The sequence below is a fragment of the Polypterus senegalus genome, chromosome 13 (genome assembly GCF_016835505.1).
Source record: "Polypterus senegalus isolate Bchr_013 chromosome 13, ASM1683550v1, whole genome shotgun sequence".
NCBI lineage: Eukaryota > Metazoa > Chordata > Cladistia > Polypteriformes > Polypteridae > Polypterus > Polypterus senegalus.
In genome coordinates this window covers 133562875-133577899 of record NC_053166.1, presented here as the reverse complement: position 1 = coordinate 133577899, position 15025 = coordinate 133562875, and the positions used below count along the sequence as shown (strand labels likewise).

General features: G+C 38.5%; 1 protein-coding gene across 2 annotated transcripts in view; it reads left to right on the top strand.

Moving 5' to 3' along the window:
- The window catches only part of card11 (caspase recruitment domain family, member 11), a 216037-nt gene that overhangs the window by 96499 nt on the left and 104513 nt on the right, over window positions 1-15025 (top strand). Inside the window, exon 1 of one of the 2 annotated variants that reach the window (XM_039774936.1) lies at window positions 11735-12031. The exons of the other annotated variant lie outside the window; for it this stretch is intronic. The gene's annotated coding sequence lies outside the window, so the exon portion shown is untranslated. Of the gene's footprint in view, window positions 1-11734; window positions 12032-15025 lie in introns of those variants that run through there. 2 annotated transcript variants of the gene reach the window in all.

The window sequence follows — 15025 nt, the reverse complement described above, 5'->3', positions numbered from 1 at the left end:
TATGTTTGTATGGTCTATGTGTTTGTACATGCATATATTTCCCCGTGGGATTAATAAACTTTATCTAATCTAATATTGCATTGAGGTTTTATTGTTTTTATCTAGTCCTTCATTTTCTTGTGCATTTATTAAAATACAGAAATACCGGATAACTAGGGAGGGATGAAGTCTGCCCAAAAAGTGTTGATTCCAGTGAGGGGTTATTTTAATTTTAAGACACTTTATTAGTGTCCTTATAACTTACATAAATGGTACTTTATAATACATGAAGGTAACTTCCTTATCCTTCATATTGCAGCAGAAATCAGGCAACGGTTAGGTCATACTATACTTTCTGAGAAGGTTGGCATCCTTCAACATCTGCAGTAAGATGCTGCAGATGTTCTACCAGACGGTTGTGGCGAGTGCCCTCTTCTATGCGGTGGTATGCTGGGGAGGCATCATAAAGATGAAAGACGCCTCATGCCTGGACAAACTTGTTAAAAAGGCAGGCTCTATTATGGGAGTAAAGTTGGACAGTTTAACATCTGCGGCAGAGCGACGGGCACTAAGCAAACTCCTGTCAATCATGGAGAATCCACTGCATCCACTGAAAAGGATCATCTCCAGACAGAGGAGCAGCTTCAGTGACACTTTTGTCACCGTCCTGCTCCACTGACAGACTGAGGAGATCGTTCCTCCCCCACACTATGCGACTCTTCAATGCTAACATTACTCAAAGTTATTGTCTGCTTTTTTATTTTTTTCATTTTTATTACTATTTAATTTAATATTGTTTCTTTGTATCAGTATACTGCTGCTGGATTATGTGAATTTCCCCTTTGGGATTAATAAACTATCTATCTATCTATCTATCTATCTATCTATCTATCTATCTATCTATCTATCTATCTATCTATCTATCTATCTATCTATCTATCTATCTATCATTGCACATTTATCTGAAGAGTGTTACACATAGCCTTACTTATATGTGGTTGAGTGGTGGAACTGAATGACGTGTGTATGGTTCAGATTTCAAGGTGGTTTGCTGCTGTGTCTCAGTGACCAGATAATGCTAGCCTGGGCATGGCTGACAGGACGAATGTTTATAAGTCCAAGTAAGTGGAAAGATGAGCAAAACTCTAGTCAAATTATGCAGAGGTGAATGCAGTCAGGGATGGGTTTGGATCATAAAAAAGTAATAATACGGTAGGTTGTGAAGGTGTAGGGAAGATCTGAAAGAAACTGCTGCTTGTTGAGGCTGATTAGTGTTAATGTCAAGCTGCTTTATTGAGAGAAACTCCTTTTCATTTATCTTGGTGATATCTCACTTGTGCTTTTTACCTGATATACTAATGAGGTCCTTATAGATTTTTTTTCTGCAATATTATCTGTACATGGCTGTTTGCTTCTGCATTAATCTTAATTTTCAAGTAAATTCTCTTCTTCTGGGAACAGTTTTGTGCTAGTCTGTAGTCCCTCATAGTTCTTGTAAGCTTTTTTGCTTTACACCTTACCACCCTTCACCGGTGCTTTTAATATATGAGTGCAGACCAGGACACAGTAACATCAGTGTGTTTCTCTGCAGAGATATACTGCCAGTTAGGCTCAGTTGGCAGGTCAGCTGCTCCTAAAACATGGCTTGCTGACCTAGTGTTGTGTTAGCAGCATTCACTGGGTTAACACTAACAGCACCAAAAAGGTTGATTGGTTTAGGTTGTCTTGCAAAACCAAAGTTAGCTAGCAAAGCTTTTTTTTTCTTTCTGATAGTCTTGAGAGGCATAAAGAAATGATACAATAATAAATGTCATGGAGGATTTGTTTTTTTTTTTTCTGTGCACAAAAAACACTTGACCAAAGTTAGCTTATAAGTGTGTTCTTTTCATTGTGAGTAATCAAAAAACAACACGTGACAATTATGATTGGCCCATCATTGCACTGGCATGATGACCAATACATACATAGCATAACTGAAAATGAAATACTGTCTGCAATTACAAATAATTCAGATACTAAAAATTGACAATCTAAATTGTAAACGTTTATAAATGGCCTTTCCTTTGGCTCCTCCGTATTTTTTTGCACCATCATTATTACACTGTCACTCTGTAACTGGTGCTGTTATTCACTGAACATAGAAGAAATGCACATTTTGAATATTTTGTGTATAAATTAATCACATCTTGAATGGACTAGGGGCGGCACGGTGACGCAGTGACTCGGGTTCGCTTCCCAGGTCCTCTGTGCGTGGAGTTTGCATGTTCTCCCCGTGTCTGCGTGGGTTTCCTCCCACAGTCCAAAGACATGCAGGTTAGGTAGATTGGCGATTCTAAATTGGCCCTGGTGTGTGGGTGTGTTTGTGTGTGTCCTGTGGTGGGTTGGCACCCTGCCCAGGATTGGTTCCTGCCTTGTGCCCTGTGTTGGCAAGGATTGGCTCCAGCAGACCCCCGTGACCCTGTGTTTGGATTCAGCGGGTTGGAAAATGGATGGATGGATGAATGGACTAGGAAATGAAGATACTAAAAATCAGGAGTGGTCTCCCCTAGACTTTCTCGTATACTCAGATATGGGGATAGATATTTGAGGAGTAAACCGCAAGACAATGATTAGATTTTTATATTATGTAGATTAAAGAACCATCAACAACAAATCAAATTAATAATATATTGAAAAATTATTTTAAAAGTAAAGTTGAATAAATCAGACTCTGCAGCTGCATAAGTAAAAGGTACAGTACCACTTGTGGTTAACGGAAATAGCCCAAAACTTGATAGAAATATACATTTTGTAACTAATACTTATATGACAAAATGTGGTTGACCTAAGTGAAAGAATACTCAAGTTATCATGTTTATATACACACACACACACAGACAGACACAGACATAATTCCAAAAATGGTATTTTCGGACTCAGGGAAGTCTAAAACGTCAAGATTCATCAAAATCTCGAAATGGAATTTTTTGAGGATTCCAATACTTTCCCTATACTTCATATACAAAAAAGTCAACGAGGTCTAAAACGTCGAGATACATCAAAATCTCAACATTGAATCTTTAGACGATTACAATACTTTCCCTATACTTCGCATATGAGAAAGTAAAAAGGGCCAGGCAAAAAAATGCTCTGAGGTAAACAGGCAAAAGTCCTAACTATTGAATCAAGCAAATAAACAGCAAATCACAATATGCAAGTCGAAAGTCAAAAAACAAAGTTGAAGGATTCCTAGCTACTCAACACTCCTTTCCTTATATAGTTAAACTGCAAAGCTTTAGTTTATTTGGAGAACCCTAAAATATAGACAAAGAATGACACCCCTTAGGGTTTCAATAATCACCTGTGGATACCTTCAGACACAGTCACATGCAGTCAACAAGTGGTAACATTGGAAGCTACTAAGGTGATTCATAAAATGGCTGCAACTGGGACACACTGCAGCATACAAAATAACAATGCATTTATGTTATCAGTGATACCATTATAACAAAACAGGAAAAAACATATAAAATGATTATGATATAAATATATATAAAATGGTAAATGATTTCTCTATAGTACAACTAAGGGGCTTCACCCCCTGCTTGCTTTGCTCGCCAACCCCCGTGTTTGGTTTTCCGGATGCACACTTGTAAGATTTTTTTTTCTTTGAATTGTTGCTATTTCATTAGTTTCACTTTTATTTCAGAACTGTAAAAACAATATCTGGAATCTTTCATGTCCCAATATGCTGAATCTTTTAAATGGGGTCTGTGAGACTTGTGTTTAATGACTTTGTACCATAATTTAGGATAAGTTTCTCTGTTTGGAATTTCAGCACAGACAAAATGATCCACATCATCAGTTGTTAATAATTTTTTTGGAAAGTAACCAATAAATGCATGTGACTTAAATCCCATTTTTTGAAATTCTCTGACTTAAACTAATCTCCTTTTGTTTGCGTCAATGTGATCTGTGCTATCTTTATTTTGATACTGTAGCGACTGACGTAATAAAGTGTCACAAAAATTCTACTTTAACAATCGCTGACTGCGTAACCCCAAACACAACTTTCTAGCACCCTCTTCAACCCCTCCTCCCAGGGGTCTTGCCTCCCCCTTACCGCATCAATCAGCACCCAGCTATCAGTCTTCAGTGCTGTACTCTTCCCTCCCTCGATCGGACCTAACAGTCACTTAAAACAAAAAAGGCTTCAGCTTGGCTGGGACACTACAATACTTTCGACTGTTACTGCTTTCATATTCTGTACCTTTCTTTGCATATATATCGTGTCTTGGGTCTCTGCTCTTTCTTCTTTGCTGAGAGCACAGGATCTGTGTGTGCCACGTGACTTTACATGACTGAATGTTTTGCTGGCTGTCCGCATTTTTATTTGATAAGAAGGGCGTGTCTTGCAAGAATCTTATGTTCCACATCCCTGCAAGACTGCCCTGGGACAATCTCTTGGCACCAAGTCTCATGTTTACCGTTCCCTCGAGACACTCTGTGGCCAGTCTTTTTTGTCTCGCGGGTCTTTCGAGAACTTCCGAGAAAATCACGTATCGTCGTCTTGTTTTTCCATTCCAGGATTTTTTTTATATATAGAAAGAATTGGTAAATCATACCTACCGTCCTCCTTTTCCTTCTGTTTTGCTTGGGATGGGAAGAACATTCAAAGGACAAGGACAGAAATGGATCAATACCCAAAGGATGGTAATTCTATTACCAATGTCAAACAGAAACTAAAAGTTCAAGTTCCCTTAGAACGTTCTAAGTTCTTAGGCTAAGGGAATGGTAAGATATTAGATCAAAAATCACACACAAAACTCTTTATTTTTATCCTTAAGCATGAATATTGAACAGTGTGTCATGCCAATATTTAGAGTGTCGCGTTAATGGTGTTAGACATGGTGGCATCCAGAACCAGGCCCCCCAGCAGCAGTGGCCTAACAAAAGTACTCCTGACATGAAAGTACCCACTAACAAAACAAAATCCTGTTGCAACGATGCAAAAATAGTAAGAAAATAATAAATGCTAATTTCAAGAAGTAAAATTGAATAATAATGAATAGCCAAAAATGTTCATGGGTATAAAAAAACCCTAAACTCACGTATATTTTTTGATAGAAAAATGAATTTCACTCATGGTAAATTTTAAAAATGTACTGCTCATAACACCTCATTCTCCTACTCCACTGTTCAGACCAAAAGGTCTTGTCTATTTGACCGGCAGGACCATTAGTAAGCTGTGGAGGGAAGACTGAGTCTTCTTCTTCTTCTTTTGGCTGCTCCCATTAGGGGTTGCCACAGCGGATCACCTTTTTCCATACATTCCTGTCCTCTACATCTTGTTCTGTTACACTCATCACCTGCATGTCCTCTCTCACCACATCCATAATCCTCCTCTCAGGCCTTCTTTTTTTCCTCTTACCTATCGACTCCATCCATAATTATCCTTCTCCCAATGGACCCAGCATCTGTCCTCTGCACATGTCCAAACCAATGAAATATCACCCCTCTGACTTTGTCTCCCCACCATCCAACCTGAGCTGACCCTCTAATGTTCTCATTTCTAATCCTGTCCATCCTCATCACGCCCAGTGCAAATCTTAGCATCTTTAACTCTGCCACCTCCTGCTCTGTCTCCTGCTTTCTGGTCAGTGCCACCGTCTCCAACCCATATAACATAGCTGGTCTCACTGCCGTCCTGTAGACCTTCCCTTTCACTCTTGCTGATACCCGTCTGTCACAAATTACTCCTGACACTCTTCACCACCCATTCAACTCTGCTTGCACGGAGGGAAGAAAGAGTGAAAGGATATAATAAGAAAGTTGTAGAAAGAGAGAAGCCGAAGTAGGACTGAGTAGGGATGACAAGTAAGGACAGGGTGAGATCAGGTTACAGACTTCCAGTCTCTCCTAGGCTCAGACTGCTATGCTGATGATGTGGTTCAGGGCTTACTTGGCAGACTGTTTGTTGTGCTCATCATTCGAGAAGCTCTTAAAACTTCTTAGGTTACTTTGTAACTTGGTTTTTACTATATAGGCGGCTGTGCACATAGGACAGTTATATCATATTGCCTTTTCTCATTTTTATTTCAACCAATTCAATTGCTCACTTTATTCTGTTACTTTCCATTTAATTGTAGTTAACAGTATGCTGCCAGAATTATGGAATTTCAATTATTCAGCTTTTTATAACTTAGTCTGTTACTGTTCTTTTGTCTCCTTCAAAATTCCCATCAAAGTCTTTAGAGTTTTTTTTACCCACAATTAAACTATCTGTGTCTATATTGCAAAGTGCACATTCATGTTACTCATGTGATTTCTTCAATCTAATGTTCCAGTTAGCTAAGAGAACCAGGTGTCAAAGCTGTATCATTGAAAAGCAGCTGTAGCTTCAAGTGACAGTAAACTGTAGTTCTGTAGCGTGAGACGACGGTATTGCCATTTCAAACACTTGCATTCTATTATTGCTGAATTCCTTCCTTCACCAAACTGAAAACAGCTCCCATTAGAAGATTGTCAGAAATGCATGTCATCTAATGCACTGTGGATGAATATACTGTACAATAACTGGTCTCTGTTGAAACTCAAATGGAAATTTCACAGTGTCATTGAGAAAATGTAATGGCATGAAATGAATGTACTTTATATTATAATGAATTGGCAACACACTGGCAGAATCTGTTAGCTGACGGCGCTTTTAAAACTATGAAAAGGGAGACCATGCTCTTGTTTTATCTGTACAAAATGTAAAATATAATAGCAGTTAGTGAGCTCATCATTCAAAGTGAGTGCAAAATTTGTTAACAGAAAAGTGAAAGCTCAGATCGACATGTTCTGTACTCACCTCATCCCCACACACTCAGTACATCAATGCATACAGCAGTACAGGTTTGTAGGGTCCCATGTGCAGGATACAGTGAAATTCTTAATTGCTAATCAACATGCAACACGTCGCCACACCTCGGCGCCATGCTTAGTAAATATAACTGCTGTTCTAAGGTTTAAGTTGTATCGTTTGGTGCAGGCACTTGTGTGGGGTATGAGAAACAAGGTGGAGGTCCTGGGGCAAGAGGACGAAAGAGGGACAATCCAGAAGGTAATTGCCCTGGGGTTTTGGCTGGAAAGCCTCACATTTGTGTTTGATTTCAAATAAATGTTAAACAATATAAAAGTTACCAGGAGCTTCACAGAATCAGTTTAAAAAGTTTATTACTGCTGTTTTACTTTGAAACATCTGTCTTCCTTACCAAAAAATCATTAACAGACAAACAGAATAAGAAACTTTATGTTCTACATATTATGGTGTACTTCTCTTGCAGATGTTTTTTTTATAACACCAGTGACCTCTTGCTGTATCTGTACATGGAGCATTGATAACCAAATAAGCACTCTGTTCTTTTCTATAAACTACACAAAGACCCCAAATAGTCCAGGTGGGGGGGCTGACTCCTCTGCATTCTCATTTATGAGATTTTAGGCACATTTAGTACAGGTGGAATGGTGGCACGGTAGTGACTCCAACTACAACTCCATAGTCCCCTGTGCAGATTTTAGCCCAGGCACTGTCTCTTTGTCACTTGCACATTCGCAGTGTGTCTGCACATGCTCTTGTCCTGAATCCCAGGGACACTTTTGTAGTGTTAAGATGGAGACTCTAAATTGTTCGTGTGGGTTGTGTGCACTGCAGTGGACTGGTACACAGTAGTAACACATTGGAGTCATTTAGCTTGTCTTTTGTTAACCAGCTGATGCTAGAGACATCATCCCACATTTGCAATAGATCCTCAAAACAGCAAAAACGACAAATAGGTTGTATTTTTCACTTTTACCATACTGTACTTTCTCAATTTCCAACAAAAGTGGTAAAAATGTCTTTCATATTTAGAAATGATTCAAATATTCTGGGATGACTTTTGTTAAAATTAGCCTGACTTGACTTTTCATTGCTTTAATTCAAATTTGGCAAAATATTAAAATTTGATCAATAACTTTTATAGCCCACATATATATAAGAGAGGGGAAAACTCTGGATAGGACACCAGATCATTACCGGGCTCACACACACACTCAAAAAGCACTTCAACTGAGCCAAGTTACAACCACCAGTTAACCTACTGTAGCATGTGCATCTTTAGGTTATTTCTTCTGTGTAATTCAATCTTCCAAAGAAGCAGCTTGTTAATTAATAATTATAAGACTTCAAAACAAAGGAAATCATACATGAATGGGAATTGTTTTTTTTTAACTTTACATTTCCTTTGTACATGTAAAATCCTTTGCGGTACAGTGAAAATGAGTCAACAACTTAAAGTTTAGTTTTGTGAAATTAAAGCAAATATGTTACAGTATTAGATAGATGGATAGATGACATCAATCTAAAATCCTTTTTATTAATTTGCGAATATCATTAGTGACTTTTGCATGCAAATCTATTCCTTTTTGTATATAGTTTTTAGATATAGAATTTTATAGTGTTTTAACTCCAAAATGCAGTATTCCATCTGTGTCTTATATAACATTGATTATTAAAAGCTTAAATTTGCCTCATAACCTGCAGACATAGGTCAAAACCTGTCATTTATTAGTAAATGTCCCCATCTATTTTCTGAAAATTAAATCTTAGTGATAGTTTGTCCATTCATCCATCCATCCATTTTCCAACCCACTGAATCCAAACACAGGGTCACGGGGATCTGCTGGAGCCAATCCCAGCCAACACAGGACACAAGGCAGGAACCAATCCTAGGCAGGGTGCCAACCCACCGCAGGGTTTGTCCATTCATCCTTTGTACAATTCAAGGTTGCAGGGATCCAAAAAAAAAAAGATTTTTTCTTTTCTGTTTCCTACAAATTAAGTATTAGTTTATAATTAAAAATTTTGCAGTGACTGGAACATTACCAGTGTACCAAATACTGACTATACTTCCTTAGAAGGCTGGCGTCCTTCAACATCTGCAATAAGATGCTGCAGATGTTCTATCAGACGGTTGTGGCGAGCGCCGTCTTCTACATGGTGGTGTGCTGGGAAGGCAGCATAAAGAAGAGGGACACCTCACCCCTGGACAAACTGGTGAGGAAGGCAGGCTCTATTATAGGAATAAAGCTGGACAGTTTGACATCCGTGGCAGAGCGACGGGCGCTGAGCAGGCTCCTGTCAATCATGGAGACTCCACTGCATGCACTGAACAGGATCATCTCCAGACAGAGGAGCAGCTTCAGCAACAGACTGATGTCACCTTCCTGCTCCACTGACAGACTGAGGAGATCGTTCATCCCCCACACTATGCGACTCTTTAATTCCACCCGAGGGGGGTAAACGTTAACATTATACAAAATTATTGTCTTTCTGTTATACTTTCATTGTTATCACTCTTTAATTTAATTTTGTTTTTTATCAGTATGCTGCTGCTGTAGTATGTGAATTTCCCCTTGGGATTAATAAAGTATCTATCTATCTATCTATCTATCTATCTATCTATCTATCTATCTATCTATCTATCTATCTATCTATCTATCACATAGTGCCTCATCTATCTATCTATCTATCTATCTATCTATCTATCTATCTATCTATCTATCTATCTATCACATAGTGCCTCATCTATCTATCTATCTATCTATCTATCTATCTATCTATCTATCAGATAGATAGATAGATAGATTAAGATAGATTAGGCACTATGTGATAGATAGATAAATCTATCTATCTATCTATCTATCTATCTGATAGATAGATAGATAGATAGATAGATAGATAGATAGATAGAACATTATTTTTCTCCAGTGGAAAACTAGAAAAGACAGAAAAACATTAGCTTATGACAGACAACCATCCCCTGTCAGATATACACCAAAATGGCTAAAAAGAAAGAAAACTAAAATAAAAAAGTTCTGACTTGACAGTTACAGTCGCAGTGAGGCATTATGCAGGTATGCTGCTGCTGGGCTGTTGAAGAATATCAGTTACTATCATCTTTATATTATATGTTGATACTAGCTTCTGTACCTCTTGAAGACATGTAATGGAATAATTAAAAAAATACTAGCTATCCTATATTCTATCCTACATGTACTTGTACCTTCAGCACCTTTCCACCGTACTCGTGTACATGATCGTCTGTAAACCGGGGCTCCCTTTCTCAACTGTGTTCCCATAAAGCCTCTACTCAGACTCTGCCATTATTTTCAAGGCACCTTCTTGCCTCCTGTCTGGTTTTATCCTTGTTTTCTTAATAAGCGATCTCTCTTGTGTTCCTTTTACTCCTCATGTGTCTCACACTTGCACTTCCTTTTTTGTCGTGTCACCAAAGCCGAACTGGACAATCAGATTGCTCAGAGGGACTGCACACAGACACATAAGTGTTTTATTTTACACCACATTGATTCTTTATCTGTATAAGCTTTTTTTCAATTTGCTTAGTTGTTATTGGTGTCATGATGGCACTAAAGTACCATATAAAGTATATTAAACAATTAATTCTGTATGTTAATGACACTACAGCAAATATTACCCATGTTTACAAGTCTTTTCAACACTTCTACAAGTTAAAAAGAATAATTGCTTTTGATTTGAGTAATAATTTTTAAGTAATTTATTTTTGGCAGACTTATTCACAATTGTTGTTTCAGCCATAGTGGTTTAGCTGCCATAAAAATCCACTGTGAAGTTCAATCCGATCCTGACTCCCTAAACACTTCAATTTCAGGTCCAAAGCTGTGACAGGGCCTTGTTTTTAACCTCACTGCCTATTATTCCCTTCATCAATAGGGAGAGGTTTATGTAAAAGCGGTACACTTTGGATTACATATTTCATTGATTTATGAATAGTATTGTCTTGTGCAGCTTTCCTGTACTCTGTCTGACCTTGAACTAAATTCATAGTAAATTGTGTGAAATTCTGATTTAATTTCTGTGGCTTTTAAATGCTTGGTGAAGCACTTCTGTTATAGAATTTGTGAGGTTAAGTGTTTCATTATCTATTTTACATTTACTCTTTCATTTGTAATGAAGTAACTATATTAGGTAAAATGTACTCTTTTTAAATTCTGTCAGTATCGTTGATTACATGTCCTAAATATTTTTGTAATAAACAATTTTAAAATGAAGATTTCTTTTCCAGCTTAAAGTAAAATAGCTTTTAGTCAAATGGAGATCCTAATGTATGATGCATGATCCTACAATGGGTTCTGTTTCAGATTTCTGAAAGGTAGCAATCCAGAAATATGGGGTATTGGATAAAAAAATAAGGGTGGCACAGTGGGTAGCATTGCTGCCTTGCAGTTAGGAGACCTGGGTTCGCTTCCCGGGTCCTCCCTGTGTGGATTTTGCATGTTCTCCCCGTGTCTGTGTGGGTTTCCTCCCACAGTCCAAAGACATGCAGGCTAGGTGCATTGGTGTGCTTGGTGTGTGTGTGTGCGCGCCCTGTGGTGGGCTGGCGCCTTGCGTGGGGTTTGTTTCCTGCCTTGTGCCCTGTGTTGGCTGGGATTGGCTCCAGCAGACCCCCGTGACCCTGTAGTTAGGATATATAAAAAATAATTATTGTGATAATAAAAAAAACATATTAAAGAGATCTAAGGAAATACTAGGCCGTTTAATCTGTGCGGAATCAAGGTGACTAAGACACGACTTGGCAGCAAGAAAGAGTTTCCTTCTGTTCTTGTAGTCACTTAGCTTAAAAGCACAGGAAGAAACTTTCAGCAGTTTGTCAGCTACTCTGCACCCTCCAGGTAGAACTGGGTAGACATCTGTGTCAGAAATGAGGAAGTTAAAGCAATCTCTTTACTTGCAAATTTGAAAACAGGAGTGCACAGTGCCCATGAACAGATTATTGCCGGGCGCATCTGTCATAAGTGAAAGTTTATATGCCTTTTTGACGATCTAACTTGGTGGGGGGTGAATGCGGTAGCAAGCCGGGCCCTTCCCACTATCTAGACTGCACAAGAGAGAAGAGGCAAAGTGGAGATGAGACGGCAGATCAAGACTGCATAAATGAATTGATGTCCTGAGAGCAGCAACCGGCAGATCCCACCATATGTCTTAGGATCCCCCCGGGCTAACGCAAAGGCAAGCTTTTTGATTCTCTCCCTCTCTCTCTTTGACTCTCACTCTCCTTCGAATAGCACATATTAGTTTTTATATCTGTTTTAAACTGCATTATACTTCAAGCTAATACTTTCAAATGGATGAAAACACATAAAAAGTAGTAATGCAAATCTATAGGTGAAAATTCATGCCTGCTTTTAGCTTCTTCTTTCTAAAAGAATTCTGCTTTGGTTGTTCTTTCAAACAAGAGAGAAATGAATCAGAATCCATAACAGTCTGAAGATGTCTGCTTCTTTGGCCTCATATACTTTGCCATTGCTTGATTTGTTGAAAGTTGTCATTGTTTAATTTAGCTTTGTGAAATTTGTTTTAATGTACTGTTGTGCCATATTTAATTTGCAGTAAAGAGGAATGGGGCAAATGGAGAACAGTGATATTAAGATTGCCATGATGCACAGCACTCGAGGCACTCTTTTATTCTTCTCCTCACCGATTCTAGAATGATATTTAGCAAGATGCGTCAAACTGTCACTTAAACGCATTTGGCACCCTGTTTGTCAGTTTTGCAGCTGCACCAGAGCTGAGCTCACACTTGCTGCGCGTTTTTCCATTGCTGATGGTTTCTTGTTACGTTTGCTTTCATACGAAGCACTGAGGTTCATAGATATCTTTATCTGTTTTTTTTTTTTGTTATTTTTATTTTATCTTTCAACGTCCTGCTTGTCTGCCCATTTTCTACTCCCCGTCTGCAGCAGCTGCACATATTATGCACCACTTTTGAACTCATTTTTTATGAGCCAGTTTTCGTTTACATTTTGAAGGGAAACAAAAGTTGATTTATTTTTTTTTTCTTTAGAGAAATGTATCACGTGCAGCATAATGGAGAAGTTGCTTTCAGTTTTGAAACTCTAGTGCTTTTAATGGAAAGTCATCACTTCTTAATCTCAGATGTGGTTCCATTCAAGGCTGACTGTGAAGAGTTATTGAACAAAACAGAAATTATAGTAAATACACTAAGAAATTAGGAAAGAGTTTGTGTGCCAGTGACTAATGTTTGTGTAATAGTCACCTATTTAGATGTTTCCGTTAGTTTTAAGATAAGAGTTTTTATAATTCCATGACCAAATCAAGGCTTGCTGCTCAGAAGCCGTCAAACAGTTTTCTGGCAGAATTTCTTTTCATCCTCAAATAACCATGCTAATGGGACGGGTTAATAATAATGTGCAGGCTTATTCACAGTGGAAACATGGAGGCAGCAAACCAGGCATCTACTGTATTCATTGTCTTGAATGTGCGGGTGTTTATATGTTAAAGTTAGCTTTCTGGGTACTGCACGCTATCCATTGCTTATAAAATAGCATCATCATTTATTTCTGTAACAGTTTCTACCATACAAAGCCCACAGACTTTCAAATAAAATGCTAGCTTTTCATGTTTTTTGTTCTTTCTCTGTTCATGTTAAACATGTCTTTTTACAATTCCTGCTAATTCCTTTTCCCTCCCATAACTTGGACTTGGGTGTTTCCAGTTAACCAGCCTGGTACAAGTGAATATATGGAGTTCCTCGTGACGATGTCTTATGACAAGATTGAGTTCTCTGACAGGGCTGGCTCCGTTCTGCTGAGATAGGCTCCAATTTCCAGCATTACTGTGTTGGAATAGGCTTGTTTGGAAAATCAATAAATGAACAAAATGCTGATGGAGAGGCTTCAAGTTCTTTATTGTTTGTGATGAACAGTGTTGGTCCTGGTTTTCTTTCACTCCCAGTAAAGCCTCTGGTCCTCTGTAATGGATAAAATGGGATTTAGAAGACTGAAAAAGTTTCACTCTATTTAAACAATGCTAGGTTGTCTCTGATTTTTCTTTTGCCAAACAAAGTTACATATTGGTTTTATAGGTGGTTACTGAAACCAAACTGAAATAATATTATTTTATTTAAGTGTGACACGGGGATTAATGCTACTTGCATCATGGATTCAGTTAACTGAGTTCAAACTGTCTCACACTTGGTTGTTGTCTTTGTGGAGTTTCTTCCAATGTCACCCTTCTGGTTTTCCTCTCCTTAGATGTATTGGCAGGTCTAAACTATCCCGAGTGAGTGATATGCATGTACAGTATGCATGAATGGCACCCTGCATTATATAGGGAGTCAATCCAACATGGTCTCTCACCTTTTTTTTGTTCTTTACTTCGCCTTATACAATTTCTTCTATTAGGAATTTGTTGGTTTTCGCATACAATACAATTACAATACAATACAATTTATTTTTTGTATAGCCCAAACTCACGCAAGAAAGCCGCAATGTGCTTGACAGCCCCGCACAAGAAAAACCTCCCAAAAGAAAAACCCTTGTAGGGAAAAAGTGGCAGAAACCTTGGGAAAAGCAGTTCAAAGAGAGACCCCTTTCCAGGTAGGCTGGGCGTGCAGTGGGTGTCAAAAAGAAGGGGGTCAATACAATATTGTACAATACACAGAACAGAACAAATCCTCAATACAGTATAAAAATAAAAATTTTAGAAGTACAGAGTAGAATTTAACAGTAGATGATATCACATAATATGACTTGGATTTGTTTAGAGTCCTGGAGACCTCATCCATAAAGCTGCCTCCCTTGTTTGGCCATTCCATAGCTGAAATAGCACTTATCCGATGAAAGGACCCCTCTACCCCACGATTCCTGCAATCCTCCATCAGGGATGACTTTACTTTATGCAGGCAAAACAACTTCGCAGGTGGGCCGGGCAGCAAGTGCCACATTTGAGTACCGAGAAGAGAAACAGAATAGGTGTGGGTTAGTATCCAATTATAACTATCATGTTACTTATGTTTTAGTGCTAATGACTAACAACAAAGATGCAGTCTGGACAGTTAATCAGCAGCTCTATTCAGGGTAACCTAAACTGAAGTAGTGAGTCTTCAGCCGGTATTTAAAAGCTGAGACCGAATGCCCCTTGGGGTCAGAGTGCAGGGTCAGCCATTGTACAGTGCCCCTGGAGCGGTTGCAGGTTAAGGAC